The sequence below is a fragment of the Lissotriton vulgaris genome, unplaced genomic scaffold, assembly GCF_964263255.1.
Source record: "Lissotriton vulgaris unplaced genomic scaffold, aLisVul1.2 SCAFFOLD_995, whole genome shotgun sequence".
Taxonomy (NCBI): domain Eukaryota; kingdom Metazoa; phylum Chordata; class Amphibia; order Caudata; family Salamandridae; genus Lissotriton; species Lissotriton vulgaris.
Window position 1 is genome coordinate 60,485 of NW_028251266.1, and position 16,277 is coordinate 76,761.

The following is a 16,277-nucleotide window of genomic DNA, read 5'->3' on the forward strand; positions in this document are numbered from 1 at the left end:
CTCCTATGTTTCATGTACACAGTCCTCTGACCCTTGTTCACACTCCTCTGACCCATGTTCACACTCATCTGATCCTTGTTCACACTCCTCTGATCCATGCTCATACTCCTATGTTTCATGTACACGCTCCTCTGACCCTTGTTCACACTCCTCTGACCCATGTTCACACTCCTCTGAGCCATGTTCACACTCCTCTGACCCATGTTCACACTCCTATGTTTCGTGTACACAGTCCTCTGACCCTTGTTCACACTCCTCTGATCCATGTTCACACTCCTATGTTTCATGTACACAGTCCTCTGATCCTTGTTCACACTCCTCTGACCCTTGTTCACACTCCTCTGACCCTTGTTCACACTCCGCTGACCCTTGTTCACAGTTCCCTGACCCATGCTCATACTCCTATGATCCATGTACATACTCCTCTGACCCTTGTTCACACTCCCCTGACCCATGCTCATACTCCTATGTTTCATGTACACACTCCTCTGACCCTTGTTCACACTCCTATGTTTCTTGTACACAGTCCTCTGACCCTTGTTCACACTCCTCTGACCCTTGTTCACACTCCCCTGACCCATGCTCATATTCCTATGTTCCATGTACACACTCCTCTAACCCTTGTTCACACTCCTCTGACCCATGCTCATACTCCTCTGACCCATGTTCACACTCCTATGTTTCATGTACACGCTCCTCTGACTCATGTTCACACTCCTATGTTCCATGTACACACTCCTCTAACCCTTGTTCACACTCCTCTGACCCATGCTCATACTCCTCTGACCCATGGTCACACTCCTCTGATCCACGTTCACACTCCTATGTTTCATGTACACAGTCCTCTGACCCTTGTTCACACTCATCTGACCCATGTTCACACTCCTATGTTTCATGTACACAGTCCTCTAACCCTTGTTCACACTCCTCTAACCCATGTTCACACTCCTCTGACCCATGTTCACACTCCTCTGATCCATGTTCACACTCCTCTGATCCATGTTCACACTCCTATGTTTCATGTAAACAGTCCTCTGATCCTTGTTCTCACTCCTCTGACCCATGTTCACACTCCTATGTTTCATGTACACAGTCCTCTGACCCTTGTTCACACTCCTCTGACCCAAGTTCACACTCCTATGTTCCATGTTCACACTCCTCTGACCCTTGTTCACACTCCTCTGACCCTTGTTCATACTCCCCTGACCCATGCTCATACTCCTATGTTCCATGTACACACTCCTCTGACCCTTGTTCACACTCCCCTGACCCATGCTCATACTCCTATGTTTCATGTACACACTCCTCTGACTCTTGTTCACACGCCTCTGACCTTTGTTCACACTCCTATGTTTCATGTACACGCTCCTCTGACCCTTGTTCACACTCCTCTGACCCATGTTCACACTCCTATGTTTCATGTACACAGTCCTCTGACCCTTGTTCACACTCCTCTGACCCATGTTCACACTCCTCTGAGCCTTGTTCACACTCCTCTGACCCTTGTTCACACTCCTCTAACCCTTGTTCACACTCCTCTGACCCTTGTTCATACTCCCCTGACCCGTGCTCATACTCCTATGTTTCATGTACACACTCCTCTGACCCTTGTTCACACTCCTCTGACCCTTGTTCACACTCCCCTGACCCATGGTCATACTTCTATGTTCCATGTACATTCTCCTCTGACTCTTGTTCTCACTCTTCTGAACCTTTTTCACACTCCCCTGACCCATGCTCATACTCCTATGTTCCATGGACACAGTCCTCTGACCCTTGTTCACACTCCTCTGACCCAAGCTCTAACTCCTATGTTTCATGTACACGCTCCTCTGACCCTTGTTCACACTCCTATGTTTCTTGTACACAGTCCTCTGACCCTTCTTCACACTCCTATGGCCCTTGTTCACACTCCTCAGATGCATGCTCATACTCCTAAGTTTCATGTACACACTCATCTGACCCTTGTTCACACTCCCCAGACCCATGCTCATATTGCTATGTTTCATGTGCACAATTCTCTAACCCTTGTTCACACTCCTCTGACCCATGCTCATACTCCGCTGACCCATGTTTACACTCCTCTGATCCACGTTCACACTCCTATGTTTCATGTACACAGTCCTCTGACCCTTGTTCACACTCCGCTGACCCATGTTCACACTTCTATGTTTCATGTACACAGCCCTCTGACCCTTGTTCACACTCTTCTGACCCATGTTCACACTCCTCAGACCCATGTTCACACTCCTCTGACACATGTTCACACTCCTCTAATCCATGTTCACTCTCCTCTGATCCATGTTCACACTCCTATATTTCATGTACACAGTCCTCTGATCCTTGTTCACACTCCTCTGACCCATGTTCACACTCCTATGTTTCATGTACACAGTCCTCTGACCCTTGTTCACACTCCTCTGACCCATGTTCACACTCCAATGTTCCATGTTCACACTCCTCTGACCCTTGTTCACACTCCTCTGACCCTTGTTCACACTCTCCTGACCCTTGTTCACACTCCCCTGACCCATGCTCATACTCCTATGTTTCATGTACACACTCCTCTGACCCTTGTTTACACTACTCTGACCTTTGTTCACACTCCTATGTTTCATGTACACGCTCCTCTGACCCTTGTTCGCACTCCTCGGACCCATGTTCACACTCCTATGTTTCATGTACCCAGTCCTCTGACCCTTGTTCACACTCCTATGACCCATGTTCACACTCCTCTGAGCCTTGTTCACACTCCTCTGACCCTTGTTCACACTCCTCTAACCCTTGTTCACACTCCTATGTTTCATGTACACGCTCCTCTGACCCTTGTTCACACTCCTCTGACCCATGTTCACACTCCTATGTTTCATGTACACGCTCCTCTGACCCTTGTTCACACTCCTCTGACCTTTGTTCACACTCCTATGTTTCATGTACACGCTCCTCTGACCCTTGTTCACACTCCTCTGACCCATGCTCATACTCCTATGTTCCATGTACACAGTCCTCTGACCCTTGTTCACACTCCTATGTTTCATGTACAAGCTCCTCTGACCCTTGTTCACACTCCTCTGACCCTTGTTCACACTCCTAAGTTTCATGTACACGCTCCTCTGACCCTTGTTCACAGTCCTCTGACCCTTGTTCACACTCCTATGTTTCATGTACACAGTCCTCTGACCCTTCTTCACACTCCTCTGACCCTTGTTCATACTCCTCTGACCCTTGTTCATACTCCCCTGACCCATGCTCATACTCGTATGTTTCATGTACACACTCCTCTGACCTTTGTTCACACTCCACTGACCTTTGTTCACACTCCTGACACTTGTTCACACTACTCTGACCCTTGTTCATACCCCCTTGACCCATGCTCATACTCCTATGTTTCATGTACATAATCCTCTGACCCTTGTTGACACTCCTATGTTACATGTACACAGTCCTCTGACCCTTGTTCACACTCCTCTGACCCATGTTCACACTCCTCTGATCCATGTTCACACTCCTCTGATCCATGTTCACACTCCTATGTTTCATGTAGGCAGTCCTCTGACCCTTGTTCACACTCCTCTGACCCATGTTCACACTCCTATGTTTCATGTACATAGTCCTTTGACCCTTGTTCACACTCCTCTGACCCATGGTCACACTCCTATGTTTCATGTACACAGTCCTCTGACCCTTGTTCACACTCCTCTGGCCCATGTTCACAATCCTATGTTCCATGTTCACACTCCTCTGACCCTTGTTCACACTCCCCTGACCCTTGTTCATACTCCCCTTACCCATGTTCACACGTCTATGTTTCATGTACACAGTCCTCTGACCCTTGTTCACACTCCTCTGACCCATGTTCACACTCCTATGTTTCATGTACACAGTCCTCTGACCCTTGTTCACACTCCTCTGACCCATGTTCACACTCCTATGTTCCATGTTCACACTCCTCTGACCCTTGTTCACACTCCTCTGACCCTTGTTCATACTCCTCTGACCCATGCTCACACTCCTATGTTCCATGTACACACTCCTCTGACCCTTGTTCACACTCCTCTGACCCTTGTTCATACTCCTCTGATGCATGCTCATACTCCTATGTTCCATGTACTCAGTCCTCTAACCCTTGTTCACACTCCTATGGTTCATGTACACGCTCCTCTGACCCTTGTTCACACTCCTCTGACCCTTGTTCACACTCTCCTGACCCTTGTTCACACTCCCCTGACCCATGCTCATACTCCTATGTTTCATGTACACACTCCTCTGACCCTTGTTTACACTACTCTGACCTTTGTTCACACTCCTATGTTTCATGTACACGCTCCTCTGACCCTTGTTCGCACTCCTCGGACCCATGTTCACACTCCTATGTTTCATGTACACAGTCCTCTGACCCTTGTTCACACTCCTATGACCCATGTTCACACTCCTCTGAGCCTTGTTCACACTCCTCTGACCCTTGTTCACACTCCTCTAACCCTTGTTCACACTCCTATGTTTCATGTACACGCTCCTCTGACCCTTGTTCACACTCCTCTGACCCAAGTTCACACTCCTATGTTTCATGTACACACTACTCTGACACTTGTTCACACTCCTATGTTCCATGTACACGCTCCTCTGAGCCTTGTTCACACTCCTCTGACCCTTGTTGTCACTCCCCTGACCCATGCTCATACTCCTATGTTTCATGTACACACTACTCTGACACTTGTTCACACTCCTATGTTCCATGTACATGCTCCTCTGACCCTGTTCACACTCCTATGTTTCTTGTACACAGTTCTCTGACCCTTGTTCACACTCCTCTGACCCTTGTTCACACTCCTCTGACCATTGTTCACACTCCTCTGACCCTTGTTCACACTCCTCTGACCCTTGTTCACACTCCTCTGACCCATGTTCACACTCCTCTAACCCTTGTTCACACTCCTCTGACCCATGTTCACACTCCTCTGACCCTTGTACACAGTCCTCTGACCCTTGTTCGCACTCCTCTGACCCTTGTTCATACTCCTATGTTCCATTGTTCCATTTACACACTCCTCTGACCCTTGTTCATACTCCTATGTTCCATGTACACACTCCTCTGACCCTTGTTCACACTCCTATGTTTCATGTACACGCTCCTCTCATTCATGTTCACACTCCTATGTTTCATGTATACAGTCCTGTGACCCTTGTTCACACTCCTCTGACCCTTGTTAACACTCCTCTGACCAATGTTCACACTCCTCTGACCCTTGTTCACACTCCTCTGACCCTTGTTCACACTCCTCTGACCCTTGTTCACACTCCTCTGACCCTTGTTCACACTCCTCTAACCCATGTTCACACTCCTACGTTTCATGTACACACTACTCTGACCCTTGTTCACACTCCTCTGATGCATGTTCACACTCCTCTGACCCATGTTCACACTCCTATGTTTCATGTACACACTCCTCTGACCCTTGTTCACACTCCTGTGACCCTTGTTCATACTCCCCTGACCCATGCTCATACTCCTATGTTTCATGTACAGAGTCCTCTGACCCTTGTTCACACTCCTATGTTTCATGTACACGCTCCTCTGACCCTTGTTCACACTCCTCTGACCTTTGTTCACACTCCTATGTTTCATGTACACGCTCCTCTGACCCTTGTTCACACTCCTCTGACCCATGCTCATACTCCTATGTTCCATGTACACAGTCCTCTGACCCTTGTTCACACTCCTATGTTTCATGTACAAGCTCCTCTGACCCTTGTTCACACTCCTCTGACCCTTGTTCACACTCCTAAGTTTCATGTACACGCTCCTCTGACCCTTGTTCACAGTCCTCTGACCCTTGTTCACACTCCTATGTTTCATGTACACAGTCCTCTGACCCTTCTTCACACTCCTCTGACCCTTGTTCATACTCCTCTGACCCTTGTTCATACTCCCCTGACCCATGCTCATACTCGTATGTTTCATGTACACACTCCTCTGACCTTTGTTCACACTCCACTGACCTTTGTTCACACTCCTGACACTTGTTCACACTACTCTGACCCTTGTTCATACCCCCTTGACCCATGCTCATACTCCTATGTTTCATGTACATAATCCTCTGACCCTTGTTGACACTCCTATGTTACATGTACACAGTCCTCTGACCCTTGTTCACACTCCTCTGACCCATGTTCACACTCCTCTGATCCATGTTCACACTCCTCTGATCCATGTTCACACTCCTATGTTTCATGTAGGCAGTCCTCTGACCCTTGTTCACACTCCTCTGACCCATGTTCACACTCCTATGTTTCATGTACATAGTCCTTTGACCCTTGTTCACACTCCTCTGACCCATGGTCACACTCCTATGTTTCATGTACACAGTCCTCTGACCCTTGTTCACACTCCTCTGGCCCATGTTCACAATCCTATGTTCCATGTTCACACTCCTCTGACCCTTGTTCACACTCCCCTGACCCTTGTTCATACTCTCCTTACCCATGTTCAAACGTCTATGTTTCATGTACACAGTCCTCTGACCCTTGTTCACACTCCTCTGACCCATGTTCACACTCCTATGTTTCATGTACACAGTCCTCTGACCCTTGTTCACACTCCTCTGACCCATGTTCACACTCCTATGTTCCATGTTCACACTCCTCTGACCCTTGTTCACACTCCTCTGACCCTTGTTCATACTCCTCTGACCCATGCTCACACTCCTATGTTCCATGTACACACTCCTCTGACCCTTGTTCACACTCCTCTGACCCTTGTTCATACTCCTCTGATGCATGCTCATACTCCTATGTTCCATGTACTCAGTCCTCTAACCCTTGTTCACACTCCTATGTTTCATGTACACGCTCCTCTGACCCTTGTTCACACTCCTCTGACCCTTGTTCACACTCTCCTGACCCTTGTTCACACTCCCCTGACCCATGCTCATACTCCTATGTTTCATGTACACACTCCTCTGACCCTTGTTTACACTACTCTGACCTTTGTTCACACTCCTATGTTTCATGTACACGCTCCTCTGACCCTTGTTCGCACTCCTCGGACCCATGATCACACTCCTATGTTTCATGTACACAGTCCTCTGACCCTTGTTCACACTCCTATGACCCATGTTCACACTCCTCTGAGCCTTGTTCACACTCCTCTGACCCTTGTTCACACTCCTCTAACCCTTGTTCACACTCCTATGTTTCATGTACACGCTCCTCTGACCCTTGTTCACACTCCTCTGACCCAAGTTCACACTCCTATGTTTCATGTACACACTACTCTGACACTTGTTCACACTCCTATGTTCCATGTACACGCTCCTCTGAGCCTTGTTCACACTCCTCTGACCCTTGTTGTCACTCCCCTGACCCATGCTCATACTCCTATGTTTCATGTACACACTACTCTGACACTTGTTCACACTCCTATGTTCCATGTACATGCTCCTCTGACCCTGTTCACACTCCTATGTTTCTTGTACACAGTTCTCTGACCCTTGTTCACACTCCTCTGACCCTTGTTCACACTCCTCTGACCATTGTTCACACTCCTCTGACCCTTGTTCACACTCCTCTGACCCTTGTTCACACTCCTCTGACCCATGTTCACACTCCTCTAACCCTTGTTCACACTCCTCTGACCCATGTTCACACTCCTCTGACCCTTGTACACAGTCCTCTGACCCTTGTTCGCACTCCTCTGACCCTTGTTCATACTCCTATGTTCCATTGTTCCATTTACACACTCCTCTGACCCTTGTTCACACTCCTATGTTCCATGTACACACTCCTCTGACCCTTGTTCACACTCCTATGTTTCATGTACACGCTCCTCTCATTCATGTTCACACTCCTATGTTTCATGTATACAGTCCTGTGACCCTTGTTCACACTCCTCTGACCCTTGGTAACACTCCTCTGACCAATGTTCACACTCCTCTGACCCTTGTTCACACTCCTCTGACCCTTGTTCACACTCCTCTGACCCTTGTTCACACTCCTCTGACCCACTCCTCTGACCCTTGTTCACACTCCTCTGACCCTTGTTCACACTCCTCTGACCCTTGTTCACACTCCTCTAACCCATGTTCACACTCCTACGTTTCATGTACACACTACTCTGACCCTTGTTCACACTCCTCTGATGCATGTTCACACTCCTCTGACCCATGTTCACACTCCTATGTTTCATGTACACACTCCTCTGACCCTTGTTCACACTCCTGTGACCCTTGTTCATACTCCCCTGACCCATGCTCATACTCCTATGTTTCATGTACAGAGTCCTCTGACCCTTGTTCACACTCCTATGTTTCATGTACACGCTCCTCTGACCCTTGTTCACACTCCTCTGACCTTTGTTCACACTCCTATGTTTCATGTACACGCTCCTCTGACCCTTGTTCACACTCCTCTGACCCATGCTCATACTCCTATGTTCCATGTACACAGTCCTCTGACCCTTGTTCACACTCCTATGTTTCATGTACAAGCTCCTCTGACCCTTGTTCACACTCCTCTGACCCTTGTTCACACTCCTAAGTTTCATGTACACGCTCCTCTGACCCTTGTTCACAGTCCTCTGACCCTTGTTCACACTCCTATGTTTCATGTACACAGTCCTCTGACCCTTCTTCACACTCCTCTGACCCTTGTTCATACTCCTCTGACCCTTGTTCATACTCCCCTGACCCATGTTCATACTCGTATGTTTCATGTACACACTCCTCTGACCTTTGTTCACACTCCACTGACCTTTGTTCAAACTCCTGACACTTGTTCACACTACTCTGACCCTTGTTCATACCCCCTTGACCCATGCTCATACTCCTATGTTTCATGTACATAATCCTCTGACCCTTGTTGACACTCCTATGTTACATGTACACAGTCCTCTGACCCTTGTTCACACTCCTCTGACCCATGTTCACACTCCTCTGATCCATGTTCACACTCCTCTGATCCATGTTCACACTCCTATGTTTCATGTAGGCAGTCCTCTGACCCTTGTTCACACTCCTCTGACCCATGTTCACACTCCTATGTTTCATGTACACAGTCCTCTGACCCATGTTCACACACCTATGTTTCATGTACATAGTCCTTTGACCCTTGTTCACACTCCTCTGACCCATGGTCACACTCCTATGTTTCATGTACACAGTCCTCTGACCCTTGTTCACACTCCTCTGGCCCATGTTCACAATCCTATGTTCCATGTTCACACTCCTCTGACCCTTGTTCACACTCCCCTGACCCTTGTTCATACTCCCCTTACCCATGTTCACACGTCTATGTTTCATGTACACAGTCCTCTGACCCTTGTTCACACTCCTCTGACCCATGTTCACACTCCTATGTTTCATGTACACAGTCCTCTGACCCTTGTTCACACTCCTCTGACCCATGTTCACACTCCTATGTTCCATGTTCACACTCCTCTGACCCTTGTTCACACTCCTCTGACCCTTGTTCATACTCCTCTGACCCATGCTCACACTCCTATGTTCCATGTACACACTCCTCTGACCCTTGTTCACACTCCTCTGACCCTTGTTCATACTCCTCTGATGCATGCTCATACGCCTATGTTCCATGTACTCAGTCCTCTAACCCTTGTTCACACTCCTATGTTTCATGTACACGCTCCTCTGACCCTTGTTCACACTCTTATGTTCCATGTTCACACTCCTCTGACCCTTGTTCACACTCCTCTGACCCTTGTTCATACTCCCCTGACCCATGCTCATACTCCTATGTTCCATGTACACGCTCCGCTGATCTTTGTTCACACTCCTCTGACCTTTGTTCACACTCCTATGTTTCATGCTCACACTCCTCTGACCCTTGGTAACACTCCTCTGATGCATGCTCATACTCCTATGTTCCATGTACACAGTCCTCTGACCCTTGTTCACACTCCTATGTTTCATGTACACGCTCCTCTGACCCTTGTTCACACTCCTCTGACCCATGTTCTAACTCCTATGTTTCATGTACACGCTCCTCTGACCCTTGTTCACACTCCGATATTTCTTGTACACAGTCCTCTGACCCTTGTTCACACTCCTCTGACCCATGTTCACACTCCTATGTTTCATGTACACAGTCCTCAGACACTTGATCGCACGCCTCTGACCCATGTTCACACTCCTCTGACCCATGTTGACACTCCTCTGACCTATGTTCACACTCCTCTGATCCATGTTCACACTCCTCTGATCCATGTTCACACTCCTATGTTTCATGTACACAGTCCTCTGATCCTTGTTCTCACTCCTCTGACCCATGTTCACACTCCTATGTTTCATGTACACAGTCCTCTGACCCTTGTTCACACTCCTCTGACCCATGTTCACACTCCTATGTTCCATGTTCACACTCCTCTGACCCTTGTTCACACTCCTCTGACCCTTGTTCACACTCATCTGACCCATGTTCACACTCCTCTGAGACTTGTTCACACTCCTCTGACCCTTGTTCACACTCCTCTAACCCTTGCTCACACTCCCCTGATCCATGCTCATACTCCTATGTTCCATGTACACAGTCCTCTGACCCTTGTTCACACTCCTATGTTTCATGTACAAGCTCCTCTGACCCTTGTTCAAGCTCCTCTGACCCTTGTTCACACTCCTAAGTTTCATGTACACGCTCCTCTGACCCTTGTTCACAGTCCTCTGACCCTTGTTCACACTCCTATGTTTCATGTACACAGTCCTCTGACCCTTCTTCACACTCCTCTGACCCTTGTTCACACTCCTCTGACCCTTGTTCATACTCCCCGAACCCATGCTCATACTCGTATGTTTCATGTACACACTCCTCTGACCTTTGTTCACACTTCACTGACCTTTGTTCACACTCCTGACACTTGTTCACAATACTCTGACCCTTGTTCATACCCCCTTGACCCATGCTCATACTCCTATGTTTCATGTACATAATCCTCTGTCCCTTGTTGACACTCCTATGTTACATGTACACAGTCCTCTGACCCTTGTTCACACTCCTCTGACCCATGTTCACACTCCTCTGATCCATGTTCACACTCCTCTGATCCATATTCACACTCCTATGTTTCATGTACGCAGTCCTCTGACCCTTGTTCACACTCCTCTGACCCATGTTCACACTCCTATGTTTCATGTACACAGTCCTCTGACCCATGTTCACACACCTATGTTTCATGTACATAGTCCTTTGACCCTTGTTCACACTCCTCTGACCCATGGTCACACTCCTATGTTTCATGTACACAGTCCTCTGACCCTTGTTCACACTCCTCTGGCCCATGTTCACACTCCTATGTCCCATGTTCACACTCCTCTGACCCTTGTTCACACTCCCCTGACCCTTGTTCATACTCCCCTTACCCATGTTCACACGTCTATGTTTCATGTACACAGTCCTCTGACCCTTGTTCACACTCCTCTGACCCATGTTCACACTCCTATGTTTCATGTACACAGTCCTCTGACCCTTGTTCACACTCCTCTGACCCATGTTCACACTCCTATGTTCCATGTTCACACTCCTCTGACCCTTGTTCACACTCCTCTGACCCTTGTTCATAATCCTCTGACCCATGCTCACACTCCTATGTTCCATGTACACACTCCTCTGACCCTTGTTCACACTCCTCTGACCCTTGTTCACACTCCTCTGATGCATGCTCATACTCCTATGTTCCATGTACACAGTCCTCTAACCCTTGTTCACACTCCTATGTTTCATGTACACGCTCCTCTGACCCTTGTTCACACTCCTATGTTCCATGTTCACACTCCTCTGACCCTTGTTCACACTCCTCTGACCCTTGTTCATACTCCCCTGACCCATGCTCATACTCCTATGTTCCATGTACACGCTCCGCTGATCTTTGTTCACACTCCTCTGACCTTTGTTCACACTCCTATGTTTCATGCTCACACTCCTCTGACCCTTGTTAACACTCCTCTGATGCATGCTCATACTCCGATGTTCCATGTTCACAGTCCTCTGACCCTTGTTCACACTTCTATGTTTCATGTACACGCTCCTCTGACCCTTGTTCTCACTCCTCTGACCCATGTTCTAACTCCTATGTTTCATGTACATGCTCCTCTGACCCTTGTTCTCACTCCTATATTTCTTGTACACAGTCCTCTGACCCTTGTTCACACTCCTCTGACCCATGTTAACACTCCTATGTTTCATGTACAGAGTCCTCAGACCCTTGTTCACACGCCTCTGACCCATGTTCACACTCCCCTGACCCATGTTCACACTCCTCTGACCCATGTTCACACTCCTCTGATCCATGTTCACACTCCTCTGATCCATGTTCACACTCCTATGTTTCATGTACACAGTCCTCTGATCCTTGTTCTCACTCCTCTGACCCATGTTCACACTCCTATGTTTCATGTACACAGTCCTCTGACCCTTGTTCACACTCCTCTGACCCATGTTCACACTCCTATGTTCCATGTTCACACTCCTCTGACCCTTGTTCACACTCCTCTGACCCTTGTTCACACTCATCTGACCCATGTTCACACTCCTCTGAGCCTTGTTCACACTCCTCTGACCCTTGTTCACACTCCTCTAACCCTTGCTCACACTACCCTGATCCATGCTCATACTCCTATGTTCCATGTACACAGTCCTCTGACCCTTGTTCACACTCCTATGTTTCATGTACAAGCTCCTCTGACCCTTGTTCACACTCCTCTGACCCTTGTTCACACTCCTAAGTTTCATGTACACGCTCCTCTGACCCTTGTTCACAGTCCTCTGACCCTTGTTCACACTCCTATGTTTCATGTACACAGTCCTCTGACCCTTCTTCACACTCCTCTGACCCTTGTTCACACTCCTCTGACCCTTGTTCATACTCCCCTGACCCATGCTCATACTCGTATGTTTCATGTACACACTCCTCTGACCTTTGTTCACACTCCACTGACCTTTGTTCACACTCCTGACACTTGTTCACACTACTCTGACCCTTGTTCATACCCCCTTGACCCATGCTCATACTCCTATGTTTCATGTACATAATCCTCTGGCCCTTGTTGACACTCCTATGTTACATGTACACAGTCCTCTGACCCTTGTTCACACTCCTCTGACCCATGTTCACACTCCTCTGATCCATGTTCACACTCCTCTGATCCATGTTCACACTCCTATGTTTCATGTACGCAGTCCTCTGACCCTTGTTCACACTCCTCTGACCCATGTTCACACTCCTATGTTTCATGTACACAGTCCTCTGACCCATGTTCACACACCTATGTTTCATGTACATAGTCCTTTGACCCTTGTTCACACTCCTCTGACCCATGGTCACACTCCTATGTTTCATGTACACAGTCCTCTGACCCTTGTTCACACTCCTCTGGCCCATGTTCACACTCCTATGTTACATGTTCACACTCCCCTGACCCTTGTTCACACTCCCCTGACCCTTGTTCATACTCCCCTTACCCATGTTCACACGTCTATGTTTCATGTACACAGTCCTCTGACCCTTGTTCACACTCCTCTGACCCATGTTCACACTCCTATGTTTCATGTACACAGTCCTCTGACCCTTGTTCACACTCCTCTGACCCATGTTCACACTCCTATGTTCCATGTTCACACTCCTCTGACCCTTGTTCACACTCCTCTGACCCTTGTTCATAATCCTCTGACCCATGCTCACACTCCTATGTTCCATGTACACACTCCTCTGACCCTTGTTCACACTCCTCTGACCCTTGTTCACACTCCTCTGATGCATGCTCATACTCCTATGTTCCATGTACACAGTCCTCTAACCCTTGTTCACACTCCTATGTTTCATGTACATGCTCCTCTGACCCTTGTTCACACTCCTATGTTCCATGTTCACACTCCTCTGACCCTTGTTCACACTCCTCTGACCCTTGTTCATACTCCCCTGACCCATGCTCATACTCCTATGTTCCATGTACACGCTCCGCTGGTCTTTGTTCACACTCCTCTGACCTCTGACCTTTGTTCACACTCCTATGTTTCATGCTCACACTCCTCTGACCCTTGTTAACACTCCTCTGATGCATGCTCATACTCCTATGTTCCATGTACACAGTCCTCTGACCCTTGTTCACACTCCTATGTTTCATATACACGCTCCTCTGACCCTTGTTCTCACTCCTCTGACCCATGTTCTAACTCCTATGTTTCATGTACACGCTCCTCTGACCCTTGTTCACACTCCTATATTTCTTGTACACAGTCCTCTGACCCTTGTTCACACTCATCTGACCCATGTTCACACTCCTATGTTTCATGTACACAGTCCTCAGACCATTGTTCACACGCCTCTGACCCATGTTCACACTCCCCTGACCCATGTTCACACTCCTCTGACCCATGTTCACACTCCTCTGATCCATGTTCACACTCCTCTGATCCATGTTCACACTCCTATGTTTCATGTACACAGTCCTCTGACCCTTGTTCTCACTCCTCTGACCCATGTTCACACTCCTATGTTTCATGTACACAGTCATCTGACCCTTGTTCACACTCCTCTGACCCATGTTCACACTCCTATGTTCCATGTTCACACTCCTCTGACCCTTGTTCACACTCCTCTGACCCTTGTTCACACTCATCTGACCCATGTTCACACTCCTCTGAGCCTTGTTCACACTCCTCTGAGCCTTGTTCACACTCCTCTAACCCTTGCTCACACTCCCCTGATCCATGCTTATACTCCTATGTTTCATGTACACACTCCTCTGACCCTTGTTCACACTCCTCTGACCTTTGTTCACACTCCTATGTTTCATGTACACGCCCCTCTGACCCTTGTTCACACTCCTCTGACCCATGGTCATACTTCTATGTTCCATGTACACGCTCCTCTGACCCTTGTTCACACTCTTCTGACCCTTGTTTACACTCCCCTGACCCATACTCTTACTACTGTTTCATGTACACACTCCTCTGACCCTTGTTCACACTCCTCTGACCCATTTTCACTCTCCCCTGACCCATGCTCATACTCCTATGTTCCATGAATTCAGTCCTCTGACCCTTGTTCACACTCCTCTGACCCATGCTCTAACTCCTACGTTTCATGTACACGCTCCTCTGATCCTTATTCTCACTCCTATGTTTCTTGTACACAGTCCTCTGACCCTTGTTCACACTCCTCTGACCCATGCTCATATTCCTATGTTTCATGTGCACAATCCTCTAACCCTTGTTCACACTCCCCTGACCCATGCTCATACTCCTCTGACCCATGTTCAAACTCCTCTGATCCATGTTCACACTCCTAGGTTTCATGTACACAGTCCTCTGACCCTTGTTCACACTCCTCTGACCCATGTTCACACTCCTATGTTTCATGTACCCAGTCCTGTGACCCATGTTCACACACCTATCTTTCATGTACACAGTCCTTTGACCCTTGTTTACACTCCTCTGACCCATGTTCACACTCCTGTGTTACATGTACACAGTCCTCTGACCCTTGTTCACACTCCTCTGACCCATGTTCACACTCCTATGTTCCATGTTCACACTCCTCTGACCCTTGTTCACACTCCTCTGACCCTTGTTCATACTCCACTGACCCATGTTCACACTCCTATGTTTCATGTACACAGACCTCTGACCCTTGTTCACACTCCTCTGACCCATGTTCACACTCCTATGTTTCATGTACACCGTCCTCTGACCCTTGTTCACACTCCTCTGACCCATGTTCACACTCCTATGTTCCATGTTCACACTCCTCTGACCCTTGTTCACACTCCTCTGACCCTTGTTCATACTCCTCTGACCCATGCTCACACTCCTATGTTCCATGTACACACTCCTCTGACCCTTGTTCACACTCTTCTGACCCTTGTTCACACTCCTCTGACCCTTGTTCACACTCCCCTGACCCATGCTCATACTCCTATGATCCATGTACACGCTCCTCTGACCCTTGTTCACACTCCTCTGATGCATGCTCATACTCCTATGTTCCATGTACACCCTTGTTCATACTCCTCTGACCTTTGTTCACACTCCTATGTTTCATGTTCACACTCCTCTGACCCTTGTTCACACTCCTCTGATGCATGCTCATACTCCTATGTTCCATGTTCACAGTCCACTGACCCTTGTTCACACTCCTCTGACCCATGTTCACACTCCGTTGACCCATGCTCATACTCCTATGTTCCATGTACACACTCCTCTGACCCTTGTTCTCACTCCCCTGACCGTTGCTCATACTCCTACGATCCATGTACACACTCCTCTGACCC